The sequence below is a fragment of the Macrobrachium nipponense genome, chromosome 12 (genome assembly GCF_015104395.2).
Source record: "Macrobrachium nipponense isolate FS-2020 chromosome 12, ASM1510439v2, whole genome shotgun sequence".
NCBI classification, from domain to species: domain Eukaryota; kingdom Metazoa; phylum Arthropoda; class Malacostraca; order Decapoda; family Palaemonidae; genus Macrobrachium; species Macrobrachium nipponense.
This window is the reverse complement of record NC_087205.1, coordinates 84,740,390-84,765,014: the sequence shown is the minus strand read 5'-3', so window position 1 is coordinate 84,765,014 and position 24,625 is coordinate 84,740,390. Positions and strand designations below refer to the sequence as shown.

Sequence of the window (24,625 nt, the reverse complement as noted above, 5' to 3'; positions counted from 1 at the left end):
AGGATTTGAGAAGGTATCTGTTTGTAATCCTATATACAAATATGAGAGCAATTTTAACATATTTTATTACTCTTGACATCTAGAGTCCATGAAAAATGTTTGTAAAAGCATTGGCGTATGTATCGAGTTAAGCAACGGCATTGTAGTCTCTCTTAGACTTTGTAGTCGCCCACTGGCAACTCCACGTCGGCCGCTGGCCCAGTGACAGTCGTTGCTTTCGCTCGTTCGGACTCTTGTAAACGGCTTCGTCTGATTTGCTTTGAGCTTACCCAGCCCTGAGCTTCTTAATTTTCTTTGCTGAATTGGGCTGTGACTGTCCATGGTTCGAAGATGTAGAGAATAATTTACTCTTCTCCTCTTGTCCCGAGGATCAGTCATGAAATCCTGTATCCTCCAACACTTGACTGGTACACTTAGTGATGCCATCGAACTTAGCTATGACACCATCTAGAGCAGAAGACGAAGAAGACGACAAATCACGCCTTTTCTTTTTCTCTTACTTAGCCATTTTTACTTAGCCATTTTCACCTCTAGATTCTGTTTATTCTTCATTACTGTGTGTACCAATGAGTCAAAAAGCGTATTAGGTTCCGGAGGCAGCGAAGTAAATCGAGAATCAGTAGGCTGTGACGTCATGACTACCGCCATTTGCAAGCAGTCTTGGCTATGACGTCAACACGCTTGATGGAAGCGTGAGGCTGTTTATGGTACTCTTGCAGCCAAGATCAAAAGACCCAACCTTCTGTGGCATTTCTGCTTTACAAGGATGCGACAATCCTGGCTCGAAGATGAAGAAGAAATTATTCTCTCCTCTTGGCACGAGGATCAATCACCAAGTCCCTGATTCTAGTCTTTGCCAACTCTTCACAGCAGCCACACTAGACTAACTTTCCATCATTCACTTGTTCGACAATTACAACTAATTCTTGTGCTTTCATATAGTAGGGATGTAACAATCCTGGCTCGAAGATGGAGAAGAAACTTCTCTTGGCTCTAGGATCAGCTATGAAGTCCCTATTTTTCCAGGATTGGCAGGAGAATGCACCGGCATCAAAGCCAATCACCTAAGCGGAAGGATACAGAGGAAAGACTTAGTCTCTTTTCCATTATGTGACTTATATCTCATAACGCTTGTAATTTCTCTCAAAAACAATGTGCATTAAAACCCTCCAATTCGAAAGCATAGTTGTGAAGTACTCTTGTACCTCAAAATGAAAATGGAAGCATGTCTTTGTGTAGGTTGCAGCTGTAAGTGACGTCATGGCGGTCGCCATGCTTATGACGTCACTGAGCAACTCGAATGCGAAGCCAGCATCCTACCAGAAGTGCAAGGCTGTTGATGTTATTCTTGTAGTAATAGCAACGCAACATTAAAGGCTGCCTTGTTGCCCTATCTGCTTCTTTACAGATGGCAACGCATCCGACCGCCATTCAGTGCATGTCAGGATAAAAGGGACATCACGTGGAATCCTGGGTGGCAACACGACGTTATACATCAAACCAACGGTCCTTGGGTTGGTTCTCCTGATAAGCCTAACGCCGACCGCACACCTGCATCTTCTCTACCCACGTATCTGGAACGAAAACAAGATGGCGATACACGCCTCTCCCCGCAGGGGAAGGAGCACAATTAGTCATAATTACTTCCCAAAGCACATCCAGATACATCAAAGCTTTGGATTACAGGCAATCCATTTGAATATGCGATATTCCAAAGCACAGGTAATGAATTAACCGTACCTTCTTCACCTACGACTTACTACACGACGAGTACTTCACAAACTACAACCGGCCCTTTTAAAAAAGGACGGAGCAAACCACGTCCTCACTTAAAGGCGGTAAGAAAATAACTAACGGGGTCACAGAGTTAATGAGGGGTATGTGGGTGGCTCCACATGTCTCGTGACCAAGCACAGATGCCAATAGTCCCTTGTGCACACAATTATTTTAAACTTTACCAGTTTCCAGCTGGTGCCGAGTATTTATCCTAATGTTAAGACCGAAGGTTTGTTTCGTATATGAACAAATAGTTAAAAATGAGCAATTTAGCAATCGATGTGTCTTTTATAAATGTTCATCCTTTTATGTTTAAAATGTGTATGAAAATGTAATACGTACAGAGTATTTTTATTTCTGTGCAGAAATATGATACAAAGGCAGCTTTTGAAACTGCCCTTCATGTAATCAAAATACGATGTTTTTTCATGTTTGTTCTTGTAAGCCGCTGCCTGCCGCTATTTCGAAAATACCAAATTTGTAACTAATTTGTATTTTTCATAACTAACAAACCTGAGGTCTTAACATTAGGATTTACTAGCGCCAAGCTGGAAACCGGTAGAATTAAAATTACACTTGTGAGATCCATCTATACCAGGTCACGGGGCATGTATACCCAGAATGCCCACGGCTACCTGTGACCCACCAGTTATATTTCTAACCCACTTTTAGACTGCTAGAGGGGTGGTTCGAGGTGGGCCTTTAACTGTTAAGACCTCAGGTTTGTTAGTTATGAAAAATACAAATTAGTTACAAATTTGGTATTTGTTCATACACGAAACAAACCTTCGGTCTTAACATTAGGATAGACTTACTATTGGAGGGAGGTAAGTCTCTACAACTGACTGGGAGTTTGCCACCTTATCCATTTCCGAATATATAGGGAAATTCTAAGATAATGGACAATGAACCTAGGACCAAAGATATAAGCGGATCTATTGGTTTTCTCCCACTGGGTGTAGATACCATTCTACTGTTTACTCTTGTCCCTTGCAACTGGATACCACCTTTCACCCCTCTTTCCCTATTAATCCAGAGGGGTGTGTTGCTACTGAAAAGTATATCATCACCCCTAAGATAGCTTCACAGTATGGCTGGCTGACCCACCTCACCTGCATCTAGTCCGTTCCAGCACATGACGTTTACTCTCTTTCATATTGCCCGTAGTTAAAGGAGTAGGAAGAAAGTAGTAAAGAAAAAAAGACCAGTTCATACATTCATTCTACTTATACCTTCATCTTAGACTAGAACGCAAACTGACCCGCCGAGGGGCACTGGATGAACTATATCCAACTTGTGGGGGGCCGCCACCACCCTGGACCCAAGAAAAGGTGTCCAAGGATCTATGGGGCAACATCTTTCAAATAAAATGAGGTGAAAGTTGTTTGGCGTTTCCACACACCAGCTTTCAGAATTTTATCCACAGACATGTTCTTTTTAATGCCAGGGAAGCACTCACGCCCCTGATGTCATGAGCACTCTAGCTCCCACCTGGCTATCTGACCCTCTGTCTTCTGCCGTATAAGCATCTCTGATCGCTCCCTTAGCCAAAACGATATTGTATTCCTGGACACTTCCTTCTTGTTCCGTCCTGTACTTACGAACAACCTCCGGCACCCGGCCTGGATGTTGGCCTGTTCTCTGTAAGTACTCCCTTAGTGCCCTGACGGGCACAGGAGCATCTCAGCTTTGTCGTTGTCTACAAAGTCTGCCAAGGAAGGTATGGTAAAGGAGTCGAATCTGCCGTCTACTATTGTTGGATTTTGGGTCTTGGCCACGAATTCTGGGACAAACTCACAAATACCATTGATCTCTAACCTCTCGAGTGCTTTATGAGATATGAGAGGCCATGTAGCTCCCCCACCCTTTTGGTTGAAGCCAGCGGCCAATAAGAAGACTGTCTTCAGGAGGGTCAGGATCCTATCCGTGGACTGCCTTAGTGGTTCGTTAGGGGGTTTTGTCAGACTACTCAGTACCTTGGTCAGATCCCAATCTGGGGGCTTTTTAGCTCCTTTGGTGGGCCATTGACTGTTCAAAGCTCCTCATCAGCACGGCCAACTCCCATGAAGACGATATGTCCACTCCTTTCATTCGTAAGACTGAGGCTAGAGCGCCCTGTACCCCTTCACTGCAGATACAGACATATGTTTTTCTGTTTTGAGATATATCAGAAAGTCTGCTAACTGCCTGAATAGTGGTACCGAGTGGAGACACGTTCCCATCTACGGACACAATCACAGTTATGCTGACCACTTCCTTGGTATACGTCGCAGATGATTTTCTGATATTACCTGCCATCTGAGTTGCTGCTTTCTGTGAAAACCCTCGCTCTCGGAGGAGATACTTGACAGTCTCCACCCGTGAAGCGATAGGGACTTCACCGACTGGTGGTACCTCTCCACGTGAGGCTGACACAGAAGGTTGCTCCATGGAGGTAACTCTCTTGCACATCTTACTAGGAGTTCCAGTAGGTCGGAAAACCACTCTGCTTTCGCCATAACGGGGCTACCAGGGTCATCTTGAGGTTCTGAGACCGCATTACCCTGTTCAGAACCTGACGGATTAGACAAAAATGGAGGAAATGCGTACACGTCCAGATTGTCCCAGGGGTGTGTAGCGCATCTTCTGCTACTGCCTCTGCGTCCGGGACTACTGAACAATACACTTCCAACTTTTTGTTGTACCCTGGTTGCGAATAGGTCTATGATCGGTCCTTCCCACAACATGAGCATCCTGTCCACTACCTGTGGTGTAGGGACCACTCCGTTCCCAGAATCTGATCCCTGCGGCTCAACTTGTCGGCCACTATGTTTCTTTTTCCCGGAATATACCTGGCCTTGATGTCTACCAGGTTCTCTATAGCCCACTGGTGAAGTTGAACTGTCATTACATGTAACTGCCAAGAAACTAGGCCTCCTTGCTTGTTTATATAAGCTACTACTGTGGTGTTGTCTGACATCAAATACCACTGAGTCCCGTTACTCTCTCCCTGAATTCTGTAGAGCCAGAAAAGCTGCTTTCAACTCCAGCACGTTTATATGAGTTCTCTGTCCTTGCAACTCCATTTTGCTGACAAACCATCAACTCCTCCATATGGGCTCCCCAGCTTCTAGTGACGCAATCCGAGAACAGCAAGAGGTCTGGGGAGGATTGTTGAAGGGGGACACCCACTGTCAGATTGCCGTCGTTCACCCACCACAACAAGTCTTTCCTCACTTCTGCCGACAAGGGAATTTGCTCGTACGGGTGATCTACTGTTGGTGACCAAAACTCCTTCATCCTCCATTGTAGGGACCAAAGGTGTAGCCTTCCTTGTGGTACTAGCTTCTCCAGGGAGGTAGGATTCCCAGCACCACCTGCCACTGTCTTGCTGGCTGTGTCTGTTTTCCCAGAAAGGCATTCATCACTTGTTGCATTTCTCTACTCTTTGGTCTGTCGGGAATACTTTGGCTTGTGTTGTGTATCACCATTGACTTGGATCCAACTGCGACTTCTCCTGATTCACCACAATACCTAGGCTGTGACAAAGCTGCAGGAGGGCCGCCCTGTCCCTGAGTAATTCTCCCATGGACTTGCTATCACCAGCCAATCGTCCCAGATATCTTATTAGCCTGATCCCCTGAGCATTGCGCCCCACGCCGACACGAGGGTGAACACTCTTGTAAAACTTGAGGAGACGCTGTCAATCCGAAGCACAGGACCCTTGAATTCGAAAGCTTTCCCTGCAAGACTGAAGCAGGAGAAATTTCCTTGAAGACTGATGGACTGGTATCTGAAAGTATGCGTCCTTTAGATCGACTGTCAGCATAGTCTCCGATTCTGACTGCTTGTAGAACCGTTTTCGGAGTTTCCATCTTGAAACTGGTTTTCCTTATAAACAGATTCAGCGTTGACAGGTCTATTACCGTCCTCCACTCCCCGTTGGCTTTGGGTACCAGGAAAATAAAATCCTGCTGTAGAAGCCTTTTGTCGGACTGCATACTTGTTGCACAGCTCCTTTTTCCATCATCATCTTCACTTCGTCCTGCAGAATAGTGGCCTTCTGAGATTTGTGGGCATAAGTGACGTGGGGTAATGGTTGATCTGTCAGTGGGGTTACCTCGAACGGAATCAAATACCCGATCCTGAGAACATCCACCACCCACTGCTCTGCCCCTAGTTCCTGCCACACCTTCCAGTGATTTGCCAGGCAACCCCCCACTGGTGTGGCCGAGTGATGGGAGGCGCCCATCCTATCTTCTTGAGCCTCTCCCTCTTCCCCTATTGCCCCTTCCTCTGTTGTTTCTATTGTGAAAGGGCCGATGAGTTATCCTCTTTGGGGAAGAGGGTCTTGTGACTCTATTAGGATGCTATGTCTCACTGTCTTCTTTCGAGACATCTGCTGTTGTCTTCCCTCCAAAGGAGTAGTTTGACTGTTAGACGTTTTCCATAACTGCCTGTTGCACCAACCTATCGTTAGTGTCCTCCTCTTCTATCTATCGCCTCTTCCAGTATGACCTCTGGCAAACAGCAGTTGCGATTCCAAGATATCCCCATTCCTCATTGCTAACAGGGAATCCAATCCACATTGCGGCTTAGTCTAGCCAACTGCATCACTCCTCATTAGCAGGATATTTGCCCAAACATTGGCACTTACGTTTGTCAGGTACGCAATCGCCTTGGAACCTGACTGTAGTAATCTAATGAACAATGGTTCATCCACTACTTTCCTTGTTGCTTCCGAGGATGCAATCTTCGCCACTGCTGTTGACCAAAGGTCTAACCAAGAAGCAGCCTGAAAGACAGAAGAAGCTGTTGCTTCTAACGTAGCAGCCTCTTGGTACGTCATTGAAGGGCACTCCATTTTAACCTGATCCAAGGTTAATCCAGGCCTTAACAATTACACATTAGGGTTCATTTGTGTCTAGACAGCAAAGGGACCTTTGGTGTCGTATAATATTCCTTTGCTTTATCATTGGAGGGGGAATAAATTTAAATGATCTATTAGATCTTAAGGAATTATCCCTCCCTGCAATCTTTGCGTTTACGTGTTGCAAGACCGATTCCGCATGACTCGAACAAGGCAATTCATACGACACCTTGGTATCCCTCTTTAGTCCAAATGCCATGTCAAATTACCAGGAGGAAGCATATGGCCGGGTTTCTGTCTTCTCCGAAAGGTTATTGAATTGACGAATCAAATCAATCACCTCTGCATACGAGGCCAGAGAAACTCTTGGTTTTCTCCTTCCTCCGGCTCTAGTGTACCATTCTCCGTCACAAGGGGATGTTCTCGCCTCTATCTTCTGACAGACGGGCCCGGAATTCCATGGCCCGCCTGCCCCTACGGCTGCGGTCTCTTTGATCTTTGCTGGCCGCTGTGGCTCGATCCGGATAGTCAGCAGGGGTGAACGAGAACGTCTCACTCTTTTCTCTGCTCACGGATCTAGAGCGAGAATCTCGTCTAGATCTCCAAGATGAAGGCTCCCTTAAGACAGAGATAAGTTCGTCTCTATTAGTATTGGCATCGTTTTCGAGCGTCGGCGAGCCCGGCTTCGACCTTCTATCCAGACGGACACTGCCTTCCACGAACGTATCCGCCGAGGTTGCCAACTCTCTATTTTTCGTACTTTTAATAGGAGCCTTATCGTCCTTCGTACGTATTTTGAACGGCCTTACGGGCGAAACTGGGACCTGCATTCCATCCTCTGCTGCACCTTTCGCCGCCAACATCGATTTTACAGAGGTATCGCAGTTTTTGCAATCCGAACTGGCAACTCCGCTCGGCCGCTAGCCCGCCGGCCGTCACCCCTCTCTCGCTTGTTCGGATTCTTGCGAACGGCTTCGTCTGCCAACCTTGTGCTTAATAGCCACTGACTTTCCGACCTTCTGCTGACTTGGAAATGACAGTCTTGGTCCGAAGATAAGGAAGAATTGATTCTTCTCCTCTTAGCCCGAGGATCCAGCCTAGGAACTCCCAAATCCTCCTCCAACGCTTGACTGGCGCTCGCCGTGACTTATCGGACACTTAGCGATGACGCCAAACTAGAGGAAGAAGACGAAGAAGGCGAATCACACTTTTTTCTTTTTGTCTCTTATTCATTCTCTTCTCTATATCCTGTAATTTCTGCATTACAGTTTGCATTGACGGGTCAGAAGGCGTATAGCGTCTGGGTGCAGCGAAAAAGGCGAGAATCGGTCTGTGACGTCATCACGCCTGCCATATCGGAGTGTGATGTATGTTGTGACGTCATCCCTCTCGTAGGGAGAGACCGAGAGGTTTCTGCTGGCAACCGCACGTTTGCTGCCAAACTACCTCCCACGTTCTGCATCGCTGTAAACACCGAGTGGGATGGTGAAGCCGCGGCATTATTAATTCCCATAAAATTGCAAGCCCGGGGGATGAGGAACATTCAGCGCTGACGGACCCTGCTGGAACTGTGACGTCATATAATGCGCAAGCAGACCATCCAAGGTTTGGTACGCCTGGGAGGCCTAGCGCTGACCACGTACCATCTAACCTATGCGCTTGAGTAGCAGGAGCCTGAACAAAGATGGCGGATCTCCCCTCTACTTGCTGGGAACAAAGGAGTGTGCAAATTATTCATAAAATTACCCAAGGCCCCTCCTGACGTTTCCGATACAGAACGCTAGGAGAAACCGAAGGGGTATGAGACAAATCAAAAGCAGGTGGAGAAACATATGGAGCAGCCTGGTTTATTGTCCGATACAAAAGAAGCCGGTGATGGTTTGGTCATCCAAAGATGGCGTCACCCCCTTCCTTTTGTATTGGCTTTTCCCATAGAACTTCTTCCACTGTTCCACTGACCAACCGCGACAAACAGAACACGGATTAGTAACCGTACAAACGTTTCCCTGCACCTACTACACGTTGGATGAGGTCGTCGACACCGAAGTTAAGGAAACCTAGAACATGGAAAGCCACTGACTCCTGGGCATTTCCTTTGTCTCCTCTTCGAAACGGTAGACGATCCCGATGTTGAGGCAAAAATTCTCCATCATACCACGTATACACTCTTAACCACACACTGATCACACTTGGAGAAGAAAAGGAATGAAAAATAAAAATGAAATGGATAAAGAACATAGGCAAACTGAAAAAACAAAAACCGGCTTTAAATCAGATAGACAGTAACACATCTTATCTTAAAGGCGGTAGGAAAATAAACTGATGGGTCACAGGTAGCCGTGGGCATTCTTCTGGGTATACATGCCCTGTGACCTGGTATAGATGCCATTAGTCCCTGGATCACACAAGTGGAATTTTTAATTCTACCGGTTTCCAGCTTGGCGCTAGTAAATCCTAATGGTTTAAGACGAAGGTTGTTTCGTGTATGAACAACAAATATAGTTTAAAACAAAAGCGCGCAAATTTAGCAATCGATGTGTCGATTTTATAAATGTTCACGCTTCAAGTTGTTTGAAATGTGTGTGAAAATATATTACGTATAGGGTATTTTTATTTTTTGTACATAGATATGATACAAATTAAGGCAGGCTTTTGTAATACCCTCCTCGTTGTCAGAGGATGTTTTTTCATGTTCGTTCTGGTCTGCCACTGTTCCAAAAAATGCATGCCACTGTTCCGAAAAATGCAGTGTTATTTTATAAATTATGCATCTTTTCCATAAATCCTTTAAAAGTTATACATTACTTCACTGTATCCAATAATATTGTATGTATTCTCAATTTATTGTATTATAAAAATACTAAGGCAAATCTAATCCTGTATGCTGCAGAGGGGTCAATTTTGGTCTGAAATCAGCTGATGGCAAATACGAGTTCGTTTCGCCATATTTAACGCAATTCTGAGCGCATTTTCTTGCTTCTAGTTAGTATAAACGAATATCTGGATACTTGAGACTCATATGAGACAAGGTTATTTTTCCTTATACGTGTTTTTAGGTGGAAATATGAATTAAACATGACTCGTTGTGATTGTGAACTAATTTTTTTTTTCGCAGCATGTTATTGCGTAAAAAATTAAGTGATTCCGTTCGCAATTTTCCTTTATATCATCGTGATACGAACTAATGTTATTCATTCTATATCGGCGTGAAACCAAACAGTAAAATGGTTCTTTCAAGCAACAGTAGTTTTTATTAAAATGATTTTATCTCAATTTTATCTAAAGTTGTGTTTGATGGCATACGTTTACTGGAGTTTTATCCTTGTTGCCAATGCATGATAATGGTCATTAGCAGCTGGAACAGTTTTCTCAGTTTCAGTTATAACTAGGTTTAAATTTAACAGTATATTTCCCAATTGATCTTTGATCTATATTGATCTTTGATCTATAGTGAATAAAATTATTACATTACGATATCTCAGTTCTATTATACACAACATCATTTATAACAACTACGGTAATAGTGTACTATAGTTCAATAATTGAAATAAAAGCCAAACAGATGTTATCCAAAATGTTGTTCTCGTGTTCGGTTGTTCAGATGGGATAAAGTTAGGCTATTGTAATTTGGTCTCTCATAAAATGGATATTGTAAGACGAAATTATTGTAACTTGAACACTACAGCTACCTGTACACTGTATAAAACCTTATTATATCTTTACACACTATACACTCAAAGGATTAAAGCTAGGCTTTTTTCACTTTACATTATTTATAATACTATAATGTACTGTACAGTACTACTGTACAGTAAATTCTATAGTACTATGCTGCATAATTATAATTTACTTATTGTGCCACTGCGGGATTACGGCGCCGTTTGACTGGCTAGGAGCTCGTTAACTGGTCCAGATTTTCGAAAAAAAAAGGTGTGCGGCAGCCGTAGGCTTTAAAATCGCTTAGTGTCGGCGGCCAAAAACGGTACCCCTGCTGCTAACCGAGGGCCGCCTGTATTCGTACTTTTATCACCTTCTATCTCCTATCATTCCAATAAAAATCTTATAACACTACACGGAATGCATGTCTAGTGGTGTTCTGAAGACCTAGTATTCATGCATTGAAGGTGGTTGAAATGTTTTGCTGCTTATTAATTAGTTTCTAATTGTGATTTTATTTAATTTTCATGTTAATTTAATTAAATTACCCACCTTATTTAATTTCTCATTTAACTATTCTTTTTTATCAGGGTATATACCTATTTTACCAAACTTACATGGTTGCTGTGTAATCAGTCTGTTTATACATTAACTTGTCAAAAAATATTTTAATTTAGAGCAATTCCTTGAAAATCAAAAATCATTTTAGACAGGAAACTTCACAAACATTTAAATTACACTATTGGACAGTGCTGTGACTTTGTTCTCCATTCATAGTGGCTTTGAAGGAAAATTTTTCTGAAAATGAGAGGTGTAATTTGTAGCAAGGTAAAGTTCATGAGGTTGGAAAACTTGGTAGGTGACAGATGGCTATAGGGAGTAGATGAGTAGTAAAAGGGGGAAAAATATAATGTAACTGAGGGCTATAATGGGGGCTTATGAAGAAACTTTAGTACCCTCTACAGTGAGCTGCACAAGGCACTGTAGGCGTGAAAGGAACAAAATCTTACGATCCATGGTAAACAATGATGTTCAGGTCTGTCCAATTTTCAAACTCTCGCTGCCAATTGGGAATAGTGGATAAGGGTGCAATAATCAGGTACGGTCCACGAATGCCAAATTTATGACATGCATCCACAAATGACAGCGATTGGATGGTCTTGCCAAGACCCATTTCATCAGCAAGGATACAATTACGCCTGAAATAAAGAGGGAAACAATGTAAAGATATTCTAGCATATTTAGAAAATATAAAATGTGTTATTTGATTCAATATCAATAGAGGTAGTCCACCCAAACAAATTAATCCCAGTATATACTTAAATTTTTTTTTTAACATATTTAATTCCAGTTTCCTTCAGGAAATAGAAAAATATTTTTAATATATAAATTTCAGTCACAAGAGAGAGAGAAACTTACGAATTATAATAGGAAAAATTCAACCAATTCAAGCCTTCCAACTGGTATTCTCTTAATGAATTGTTATTTTTATAAATTGGAGACTCTTCTAATTTTTTCCATTCAGATGGTTTCGGCCTCTTCTTTGGTTTCCATTCATTTTTTGGTGGTGGATCCTTGTAATTCAGGAAGGCCTCAATCTAGTTAAAAGAAAAATAACTGCATATAATACACACCAATTAACAACTATCATAGTCAAAATAGTAAATTTTGAAAAAAAATAATTAGATTCATACTTACCATCATTTACATTAGTTCACATTTGTCATAAAAAATTCAGTCCACTCTCATTGACAAAACCATTGCAAGCATCTCCTTGATCCTCACTTACAGGTGGTTAAGAGCCTTAATTTTATAACAAATAGTTTGCTGACACAGCAATATTATTAATAATACAGTTCTTATAGAAAAACCCATCAATTAGCCTAATCCCAAATTAAATAAATCTGACTATACAGTGGTACCTCGAGATATGAAATTAATCCGTTCCGAGGCGGCCTTCTCATCATGAGGTTTTGTATCTTGAACCGCATTTTCCATGTAAAATGCCTAATCCATTCCAAGCCCTACAAAAATACCCAAGTAAATTATATTTCCAGGATTACAACACGTTCTAGGGTTACAATGCCAATCCGACGGAAGAAATATGACTCAAAAAAGGCAAAAAAACTGTACGTACGTACTTAGAGTAATATTCAACTGCATGTAATGTTCAGCCCATTTTTATGGCATATATTAAAACTTTAGCATATGTCCCTTAGCAATAAGCCTAGCCTATGTTGGCAGTTGCTACTGTAGCCTAGTCTATGATTCTGACCTCTAAACTGAAGAAGCTAAAAGCTTAGAATATGCCAATAAAATGTATAAATAATCAGTATGTACTCATTTCAAATAATTATTAATTAATCATTAACTATAATACACAAACAAACAAACTAAAAAAACTTTCCAACCGTTGGTTTACATCCAGCACTTACAAGTACCGAATGATCGCCAAGCAATCACTTTTCCTAGCACACAGTAAGCCAAAATCTTCATTATCTCTCTTCAACTAATGAAACAACCAAATAGTATAATAACCATTCATTTCTATTCTTTATTCTACCTTTACCTAATGGAGATACCGAGTTACAGACAGCTATAATGAAACATACACGTAATATCAAAACAGAAGAATTCTAGAAAATATGTATTTGTTGGCTTCGATGAGAGCAGTCTGATTTATTTTATATTTTATGATATCTAATTCACAATTTGTTTTATTAAATGTATTGCATGTACTCATTTCAAATAATTATTAAGTAACCATTAACTATAATAAACAATCAAACAAAAGAAAAAAAAAAGCTTCCAAACTTCTGTTTAAATTCAGCACTTACGAGTACCGAACGATCGCCAAGCAATCACTTTTCCTAGCAAACAGATCGCCAAGCAATCACTTTTCCTAGCAAACAGTAAGCCATAAATTTTCATTATCTCTCGTCAACTACTGAAACTACCAAACAGTATAATAAACATCCATTTCTATTCTTTATTCTATCTTTACCTAATGTTTTTTTTTATTAAATGTAATGCACGAATAAGTTTGTCAATTTACAGCATCCTTTTACCAATAGAATACAGAGCACAAGGGGTAGATGCTGACCAATAGAAGAGCAGGATCTTATGGGGTGACTAGCATCAGGAACCAATAGGAGGGCAGGAGGATGGTAGCGAGTTTACTTAGTTGGCGGCAAGTTTTACAATTGTTCTCGGTGGTCCAGGCGAATCTCGGGACTTTACAGCAACAACCTTTCGTAACTTGAACTATTTTCGTATGTAGAGCCAAAAAAATCTTCGTATCTGCTTTCGTATCTCGAGTTTTTTGTAAGTTGAGCCTTTCGTATGTCGAGGTACCACTGTATTGACAAGTTAAAACAAGAATAGTTCTACTATGTATGTCCAGCCAGGCAGTCCACTGTCCATCTGTGACATCTGTCATTCTTGAGCATAGCTTCCAAACACACAAGACATGCAGTGCACCACAAGCCTACAATAAGCTATACCCTGTTTTGTACTTTATATCAATATCTTTTTTATATGCTTTCTTCTGTTCACATGTATACTCTTTTCCCACCTAACTGGACTTAGGGTTTGCTTCAGTCAGTGGCATCCATCATCCAGTCAGGTGGCATCCCTCGGAGTAGGTGCTCTATTTGTCTTTTGATATTCAGAGGCCCTGCAATTCCTTCTGCACCTTTCTTCTTGGCTTGTATAGAATAAACTCTGCCTTTATCCTAGATTTTCACTGTTTCAAATACTCAGCTTTAGAGCATTTTTAGCTTTATGTTCTTTACAAGTCAATGATAATGATCTACAGACTATGGATGAATTTTCAGTGAATATTCTTCTATGGTATCATGTCTTTGATTATGAGAATTGATGCATTCTAAGGTTTTATTTTTACTATTCCCATGGTGCTGATGGTAACCTTTGGGACAGAATATTATCTTTATTAATGCCTTCTCAACTACAAGATATTCTTATACACACTCCTTTTAAATGATATCTATTGTTTTTGTCCTGCTCACAGTAACATGTACCTAAAGCTGTTTGGCTATATATTTATTACTATGATTTTTATTATGCTACTATTGTACTTACCCAAACTTATACCACCATTCAAAGAATGCCTTTGTGTGAAGAACTTTTTTTTTTTTTTTTTTTTTTTTTTTTTTTTTTTTTTCCCCCCCCCCTGCACATCAGGCAATGTGTTTAAGGCAGTGCATGACTATTGGAGACTAGTCTTTTCTCTTTCAGTTTTCTCAGCAGCCATATCAGTACCTTATGACTCAAAAAGAAGTGCTGTCTTCTTTCCTATACAGTAAGTCCTCGGGTTACGCCGGTCTCGACTTACGATGTTTCGTGGTTACGAACGCGCCCCCATATAAAATAAATATATTTTGCGTCGTTCCGTCTTACGCGGTTTAGCGTCGTAAGCGACGTAAACAAACGCGAACTAGTTCCGGGCGCACAGCGGAAGAATACGCTTTGTGGAGAGGATGGCGTCGCTTCGCTACGCTCATTCCTCGCCCATACGCCATTTTGGTTGTTTACACTGCCTCTCTCTCCCTCGTGTTGTATCGTTTTTGTAACTTTTTGCTCTTTGTTATGGCTCCCAAGCGCAAGGCGGACTCTTCTGATGGTAGTGCATCGAAGAAAAGAAAGGCCATCACCATGGAAATTAAAGTGGACATTATAAAGCGATCTGAGAAGGGAGAAATGCCAACAAACATTGGCCGCTCGCTTGGCCTTAGCCGTTCGACCGTTGCTACCATTATCAAAGATAAAGAGCGCATCGTTGAACATGTGAAAGGATTTGCTCCTATGAAAGCGACAGTGATAACTAAGCAGCATAGTGGTCTAATAATTGAAATGGATTAGGTTATTGGTGCTTTTGGTTGGAAGACCAAAATCAACGGCGTATCCCAGTCAGCCTTATGGTGATTCAGGAGAAGGCGAAAAGATTGTTTGAAGCGTTGAAAAGAAAAAGAAGTGAAAAGGGGAGGGAAGTGAAAGTGAAGAGTTTGTGGCTAGTAGGGGTTGGTTTATGCGATTTAAGGCTCGGGCCAATTACCATAACCTTAAAGTGCAAGGTGAAGCTGCTAGTGGGGATGAGAAAGCAGCGAGTGAATTTCCTAAAGCGTTGTTTGAGATAATTAAGGAGGGGGGTTATTCTGCTCAGCAAGTGTTTAAACGTAGACGAGACAGGTTTTGTTTTGGAAACGTATGCCTACCCGCACTTACAGCAAAGGAGGAGAAGTCAGCACCGGTCATAAAGCCAGCAAGGAGAGGCTAACTTACTTCATTGGGGGTATGTGCTGGCGACTTCAAACTGAAGCCCTTGTTGGTGTATCAGGCTGAAAATCCAAGGGCACTCAAGGGCATTTGGAAGGGTCAACTACCGCAGCTTCCTCTCCAGTGTGCAAGCCAATCAAATTAATAAAGGTAAGGAATGGTTCTCTCATTGTTATTGATAGGTATTTACATTAAATCATGTGGTATTTTTCAATGTTCCGACTTACGCTGAAAATCGTGTTACGACGCATCTTAAGAACGGACCAACGTCGTAACTCGAGGACCCCCTGTATAGGTGTTGCATGATTTTCCCTTCAGCATCTCAGGAGCGAGGTCAAGGTTTTACATCTGCAGTTTGCTCCTCTCGGTGCTGCGGTGTTGGTCAGAGTGCCTTTTCTCTAAAAAGGGGTCAGTAAACAACAAAAATCACATCCACTACTCACTTATGCCTGTATTCTTACAAGACCCTCAAACATTTCTTGAGATAAAGCCAACCTTGACAGATGACTTGTTTTATCATCTTTCCCCCATGAGGTGGAGACTTGTTTGGAGACCATCACTACTTTCCCTACAGAAAGGACAACTGAAGCTTTCTGGATGCATGTAGGAATATTGTCTTCTCAAATAGATACACAGCATCCTGGGCTACCTTGGTTTGCTCAAAAAGAACATATGAAGGTGGGCAATTGTTCTTGGCTTGTGTAGAAAGTGGTCTGAAGGCTGGTGCACTAAGTGTGTTCATTGAAGATCTTGTAAGGTTGAGAAATTGTTCTCCAGAAACAGTCTGGATCAAAGAGGTCAGACTCCTTCAGGGCCTTAGGGTAGAAAGATGACAAGGAGATTCTTTCTGGCTGCATTGAAGATTGCCAGGGGAAGGACACAACTCCTAACTTGAAGGATCACGGCTCTACCTAGAAAGTGTACCATCCACGTCCCATTGGGTGCCACATTTGACAATTTGGTCTACCAAAAGAAAGCCATCCTTTTTAGTTAGTACGGCCCAGGAATTCATGCAACTTCATCTCCGTCAGAGTAAATGAAATTGTAGTTCTCCTAGAAATATCTTACACTAGATAGGAACAGTGAGGAGCCTCTTGTGCTAACATTGATACAATTAAACTTTTGTGTACAATGGATACAATTAAACAGGCCTCTATGATCTAAAGAGCTGTGTTAGTAAGTTTCATTGAGCAAAATTTGCCTCTAAAAGCTCCTCTCCCCACCATCTGCATTTTAAAATCAGTGAGGATATTCTTGGTTGGTATGGAAACTGAGAATAACTTCAGTCTTGCAGCTAATGATGGATGAAAAATCTTATTCCAAACAGGTGGAAGGTTTCGAGACCCAGTTCATGATTTATAAGAGTTAGTCTTCTGCAGGATGACTGAAGCCAGAGGATGAGAATGTAATAAAAGAAGTCAGATAAGAAAGTTTTCATGGGTATGGGTATCAGATTACCACTGATACAGGATGCAACCTTTCATAAGGTAACAAACAACTTTAACAGAGAGCAAAGAAGATGAGAGGCTTCCTAACTCTTAATGGACAGATACATTCATATGAGTAGCAATAACATGTTTTGGGTGGTGGACTGATTCACTCATGGTAAGCTTCAATATTGCGTGCCATCAATTTTGTAATTTATAATTTTACAAAATATAAAATTATTTATTGGAAAAAAATTGATCACTAGGTAAAATTTATGAGTCTTGTAAAAGGGGTCCCACAATGGGTTGTAAATAGTCTTTTTCCACTTCTTATGGAAGGTAGGGAGAAGAAAAAATTACACCATGAGCATTTGCATATATGTTCCTCTTTCCATTTTTTTTTAACTGGTCGTCCTCAAAGTCTCCCCACCCCGGGGTGCTACATTGTTTTTTTTTTTAAGCCCAGCACTTAAGGGTTAAGGATCTTCTTGCTAAAGCTGGAGTCCTCTGCTAAAGCAGAATGGTGGTGAAAACCTTCCTTAGGCACAAAGGGCAGGGACAAGACCACACACATGGAGTTCAACTTTATGGCATAATATGACTTTAAACAAAGACTGTGACAATCATAAGACATAATTGACCTATATTAATTGGTAGAACAACTCTTAGGATACCTATAGCTTTTGAAGAAGAAAAAAAGGATATTCGTACCCAACAATCTCATTAGATCCACAACAGTCCTAAGTTGGTTGCACTTGCCCAAGGTACAGACCCCTGATGCGAGGTGGGAGCAAGACTCATTGGCAGACTTAACCCTCTGCTTAGGTAGACACTGGCGTGGCCACACCACGGTCTTTTGCATGACTTACAAGCAGTACCAGGGTGTAGACAGGCTCAGGTCCTGTCCCTCTAGATTGCCCTTATTGGAGCGCAAATCCTCCCCAGCGAATACCACACTGTTACCTGTAGCGTAACACCAGGGCCTCACCAGCTTGTTAAGGTAAATGCCAATATGGGAACTGACATGTCCCAATGGAATGCTCAGCAAAATCCTGGGTGACGTCAGGCAATTAGTGGAGCTGGGAAACCCTATTGATCTGCAGGTAAGCTAAACAGCAAAGGAAATAACTTACTAAAGTTACTCCCGCCATTTACAGCAGTAGGTACAAGTAGCAGGAGGAATGATCTAAACTGCAGCATGGCTATAAAGCAAATGAGTTCCCTTGGTGTTAGATCAGTAAACACAGCTAAAATGCTAGCTTGAATGCAAGAGCAGATCTGAGAATGGCTAGTACTACAGCAACATTGCATCACTGGAAGCAATAAGCAAAGGTAATGTAGTACCAGCAGGTAGAGAGCATGAACAGTCAGACTACAACCATATGTCATCACTCAGAAATCAGTGATATAAGCACTAATAATAAGCAGGAGGCCCTGCCAAAAAATACCAACAGCAAGACATGCAAAGAGCAGCTAATAATGGTAAGAAAGTACATGAAAAAAACCATCCAGCCTGTCATAAAACACACAAATGAGGGAATAACCAAGCTTTTGAGAATCTTGGGCAATTCCAGATGGTGAAACTAAAGTTGTTACCCAAAAGCTGTGCAAGAAGTCTGTCATAGGTAGATCAGGTACATAAATGTCCAGTCACAAGGCAGAACTGGCAGTACTGGTTAGCAGAAAGCTGGTGAATGGGCAAGATGAGTGGCAGAATTCTTAAGAATTACAATAACCACTACAAAACTTACAACCAAACTGTGCCCATAAATATGAGCAAAAAAAAAAAAAAAACCTTATACTTATACAAGAAGTGACCAATTCTAAAATTTCCACCGATATACTCCTACAAGGAAAACAGTAACAGTTTCAAACCAAATCAAGAGTAAAGATTAGTATAAAAAAAACCTAAAACTTATGCATAGAAAGGCCCATTATTTACACAATTTATTTCTCTATCAACCTTTATTTTATTTTTTTACAAGTGACACTGCCATCAATTAACACCATAATCAGTTCCTCGCTGGCCGAGTGGTTTTCGAGCTGGGCTGCCAATCCGGTGGTCTCAGGTTCGATTCCCGGCTCGGCCAACGCGGAATCAGAGAAATGTATTTCTGGTGATAGAAGTTCATTTCTCGATATAGTGTGGTTCGGATCCCACAATAAGCTGTAGGTCCCGTTGCTAGGTGACCAATTGGTTCCTAGCCACGTAAAAATATCTAATCCTTCGGGCCAGCCCTAGGAGAGCTGTTAATCAGCTCAGTGGTCTGGTAAAACTAAGATATACTTAACTTAACACCATAATCAAGATCTTTCCACAAAATATCTCTAAAATGCATTGCTTTTGGAATGCAAGTGCAAGCATCTTAACAGAAATGAGCAGCTAGAATTGATAACCTCATTATAAAAGTTTTTCACAAAGTATAGAAGTTGGGTTGTACTGCATAAAGGACAGTTTTTGCTTTTAACCACACAAAACTACTTGCTACACAAAAATACCTCCCTACAAAAATCTCATTGTGCATTTATACTTGAGTACTCTTTTGTGAAGCAAACATGACCAGATTCGCAGACTCAGGCATTCGCAGATTTCTCTCAGGAACATTCCCCCAAATATCCACGAATTCCAGTTTTTTGTTCATCAATTTCATCATAAAATGGACATTTTGTGATAAAGCTATTTAAAAAACCAGGTACACAAATTTTTAGTAGGGTTTTCTTGAATTTTAACTAACAAAATAGGTGGTTTCAACTATTCACGGGGGGTCTGGAACGCATCCCCCGCGAATACGGGGGACACTGTATACATTCTACATATCTAAGAAACATAAAAGGCTTATACATTCTCAAGAAGACTAAAACAACAATATCATATTTATGTAACTTACTTTTAGAGGATCCACATCGTCTTCCAATTCCCATGTGGAATCTTCATAAGGCAACGCCTTCCACTTAACTAGGTAGTGCTTAATTTCTTTTTCCGTTGTTGGGATAATGCTGTCTCAGACAAGTCCAGAATACGGTCTACCTCTGTGTAGTCAGGATTAAAGGCTTCTTCTTCTAACTGTCGCAAAGTGTTAGAAATAGGTAAAATTATGTGGCATTTTATACCAAAACTCCCTTAAAATTTAAATACAGCATAAATAGGAAAAATTCTGTCAGCACTGTACTTATTTGATTACAAATATTCAAATTATAATTAGGAAAACGATAGCATGATTATGAGGCGTTACACATGTGCAGAAAATTTTTCAAGCTCACTCATACGGGAAATTTTTCAAGATTACTCACACAAATTGAAGTATAGTTTGTATTTGGTCAACAAAATATATTATAAAATATATTTGTAATAAGTTTTTTTTATTGAAAAATAAAATCAAAATTGACTATAAGCACCTTTTCCAATTGATCAAACCGTAAAGTCACTAAAGTCAGCTGGTAGCTTTGAAGGCTTCATCCTAGAAACAGGGTAAAGCACCAGCCAACACTCAGACTGCTCTAACTTCATATTCTGGTGTCTCAAAACTTGACTTGTATAACTTCAAACTATTACACGTGTTAATATCTGGACGAATCAAATTATGGCAGTTTTTTCCAGGGACAGTTTATAAAAAAAAAAAATTATGAAGTCAATAATAAAGTATTTTTAAAGCAATAACCATTTACATGAGCTTTGTGCCTTATTAATAAATAGTCACAACGAATGGATTTTAGATCAAGAAAATTTATATATAAATGACATTTATTTCTGATGCAAATACTATGATCGTATCACTATAACATTTTTATCCAAACCTGGCTGGTATGTCCCTTTATTCTGAATGGTAACTGATAAGCAACATCCTATATTTACTGTAAACTGCGTGCAACCTTATAAATATTTGGTCGGATAAAAGACTTCTTCAATGTTATTAGGTGGCCTCATATACAAAGGGTGTAAAATGATTTTTGGATAAGTCCAAGAATTCTTTAACACAAAACACAGCCAGAGCTACCTGTCTGCATTCTAATTCTCTCCATTTTTTATTACTGACATCTATCAATGAATCTAGGATGGACTTCTAATGTAGGGCTAAACTGGGTTAGATATAGGAAATTGCAACTTTGGATATACTACCAATAACTAGTGAGCAGCTGGTTACTGAAACTTTTCTGTAACTTAGTATTCCTTGGATCTTTGTAGGGTATAGTCAAGATTTATAATTATGGCAATGTGCTATGCTTTGGGAAATAGGATTTTGTCGAGCATCATATTTGTCAAGTATTATAATGTTCAAATAATATACCTTATGCTCTTTCAAAGGTCTGTGTATGTATTTAGCTCCGTTTACCTTGCAATTTTGCAAAATATTAACTTATAATTATTTCTCCTAATTATTTTTGCACAGTTTATTTGCTAGTACTACAATAAGTTATAATTTTTGTATCATTAATACTTTTCTGATAAGCCTTGGAGGACAGCAGTATACAGAAGTAACGAACAAATGTAACAGATTGAAAAAAAAATACTCACAAAGTCCATCACATTTAGGCTATTTGCTCTCTTCTGCTTAAATCTCTTGATTTTCCCACTAAATTTTTTACGTTTATCTCCTTTAATTTTAAAAGTTCCTCTTCTGTTCTCCATTCACGAAGTGTTAGATATGAAATGACTTATACTTCCACAAAGGATAAAACTCAATCAACCTCAATTTCATTTTTCTTTGGTGGTCCTTTCTGCTTTGGCTTTTCTTCTTCTCCTGAGGGAATAACATAAGATCTTAAACAAACTATTCATGTACAATACCATCAGTTATGACAAATAACTTTAAACCTGTGAATCTGTAAAATCCTTGAAAATTAAAATTCTGGTTCAATTTTATACAGTGACACCTTGGTAATTATACACTTCGGAACTTGTTGAATTCAGTACCCAATGTATTTTGAGAGAAAAAATTCATTGGCACTCAACAATGTGCTACCACATTTATCACCACGTTCATCTCAAGATGCCAGGATGCATTACCTCTTCCAAACCAAACGGTGCAGCATTATTCACACCGAGTTCTCATTGCAGAATCCCTATCACTCCATTCTAACCTTTTTAGTCATTTGTTTATTATCTTTGTGTATACAGTACACATCATGGTTCAGGGGTAATTTTAATTTTCGGTAAGACACTAGGCTACATTTATTCTGCTTGTAACATTGTCTAATGGTTCCACTCATAATGCATGTTATGTCTAAAGGGCATGCCAACACCAGAAGGCCCCATTATCCAGAAAGGGCTTCATTCTACCTTACAGCTAATACCGGAAAAACACAGGCGGAGAGAATGATATTTGACCTTGTAAGTTCACAAATTTTGCAGTTGAAAAAAAAAGAAATTAAAAAATGAAAAAACTGAAAGTTTTTGACAATATCGTGGGGGAAAAAAAAAAGTTGCAAGCAAAAAATAATTTTCCACACTTGTTATAGAAGCTGTAAAAGTTGCATTGAATTTTCTTCAGTCATTTTGAGATTGAAGGCATTTATTTTTGAAAAAAAGAAGTTTTAAACTTATATTTCATAATACATACCTATGAAACTATGACAGAAAGCAGATTTTTACACTATCAACTTTGTCAAACTATAAGAAATATGCCTTGAAATTTACAATATAGTCATCAAATGAATAGAAATGTTTTCTCTCTTGACTTATGTATTACCTAAATTTGCATTTATGGGGATAGCCAATGACATATGGCCCTATTATAATGTAAATGACTTTCCACCTAATGACTGAAGGCTATTTCCTTCTAATCTTTAGCACTTATTCTACGAATAATACTGAATAAACACAAGTCTTTTTCAATTTTCTTGGAGATCAAAGCATTTATAGTCAGTTCAAGATTCTACAATCGCTAGGGTGGGGCTGGGAAAAGAATACAGTTCTGCCAGATGTATTTCTTCTTTTAAATCACACCCTCGAGGTTAATCCCTTGTTTATGGCTTTAGCCCAGATCTGTCATTTGCTGTAGCACTTTGTTTTCTAAAGAAACAAGTAAATTTTGATTGTTCTAAACCCTCTTGTGCACAGGCCAAAAATATAAGGGTGTAAAGTACACAACTTTTTCCCCGGGCCGAAAGGAACACGTACCTGGAAAAGTTTTTTGGTTAAATTCAGTATATCTGAACTATAACTGACATATACTTCTGGTTAGTGTTATGTGAGCAAATGATTTGAATTATTTCCTAAAGCAATCAGAACATCTTTACAAGGCTTAGAAATAATAAAAACAATGTGATGAACATGAAATTTTAAAGAAAAATCTTAATATTTTTTTGGAAATAATCATGAAAAATATAATAATTAGGATTGGGGAGCTTGTTCTCTACCTACATTGTGTAGAAATGTTTAATCTTTCACATGGAAGCAATAATTTTGCTATATATGCATTTTCTAATGAGCTGTAATCTATTAAAAAATGCTAATTTTTTACGGGGTGCAATTTTCAGATTTTCCGACCTACTTGTGTTGACGTTTTGTATTGTAGCTAAGCAAGCTGGCTGCGTTGGGTTTGCATTTTCTTTGAGATTCATCATCTGTCGACCGCATGCGTCATCTACGTTTTCTATGATTGATGTGTTTTTTTCCGTTCATTTTTCACAAAAATAACTTACATATGATACACCCTGCACGTCATCTGTGCACTTAAGAAAAAAAATTTATTGACGCGCTACACGTCATCAGATCACGAGAGGGTTAATGATTTTCCTATATTTTTTGTGCGCTTTTTGGAAATAATAATCACAGTTCTTATAACCACACCATAAGGTGTTTAATGCATCGAAAGCTTTAAAATTTATGGGGATGGTTTAGCAGGAATGTTTGTTTGTATGGTGTTTTTACGTTCCATGGAACCAGTGGTTATTCAGCTACGGGACCAACGGCTTTACGCAACATCCAAACCACATCGAGAGTGAATTTCTATCACCAGAAATACACATCTCTCACTCCTCAATGGAATGGCCGAGAATCGAACCCGCGACCACCGAGGTGAAAAGCAAACACCAAACCAACCACGCCACTCAGGCGCTTTTTAGCAGGAATGGCTTTTCAAGCCATTTCATTATTGCCCATATTCCAATTTCTGCAGTGATCAATGTATTTTTTCAGTGCAGGTTAATTAAGCTACTTATCATTTAGAAGAAAAAAATAAATTAGTACCATTAATTACAAGGTCCCTTGTTTCATTAACCCTTAAACGCAGAGTGGACATATTTTACGTTGACATACAAAATTTTTTTTTTAAATTCGCGGAAAAATACTTATAGGCCTACCAGCCGAAAACTCTTGAATCACGCGCCTTAGGGGATGCTAGGAGTTCACGGATCAAGGTGTTGTTTCGTTTACAATCGTTACGCAGGCGCGCAAGTGCGAATTTCTTTCTTGCCGCACTAAAAAGTATCGGTGACACATCTCGGAAATGATTTCGTCACTGACATAATTTTTGCACCATTTTAAATTAGCCGTTACATAAAGTTTTATATATGAAAAAAGTTTTATGTATGAAAATGTGCGCAATTTCATGCACAATACAACTAAAAACAGCCCATGGTTGTAGCTTTTATCAGTTTTGAAATATTTTCATATAAAAAA

At 40.0% G+C, this 24,625-nt stretch overlaps 1 protein-coding gene and 1 long non-coding RNA gene across 7 annotated transcripts in view; one reads left to right on the top strand and one right to left on the bottom strand.

The window, feature by feature from the left end:
- The window catches only part of LOC135225037 (uncharacterized), a 34,289-nt gene extending 12,735 nt beyond the window's left edge, over window positions 1-21,554 (bottom strand). The window contains exons 1-4 of the long non-coding RNA XR_010316887.1: window positions 21,518-21,554; window positions 19,893-20,068; window positions 11,702-11,880; window positions 11,293-11,481 (exon numbers count right to left, since the gene is read on the bottom strand). This is a non-coding gene — a long non-coding RNA (uncharacterized LOC135225037). The remainder of the gene's footprint in view (window positions 1-11,292; window positions 11,482-11,701; window positions 11,881-19,892; window positions 20,069-21,517) is intronic.
- The window catches only part of LOC135224627 (chromodomain-helicase-DNA-binding protein 7-like), a 271,651-nt gene that overhangs the window by 167,909 nt on the left and 79,117 nt on the right, over window positions 1-24,625 (top strand). The window lies entirely within an intron of this gene.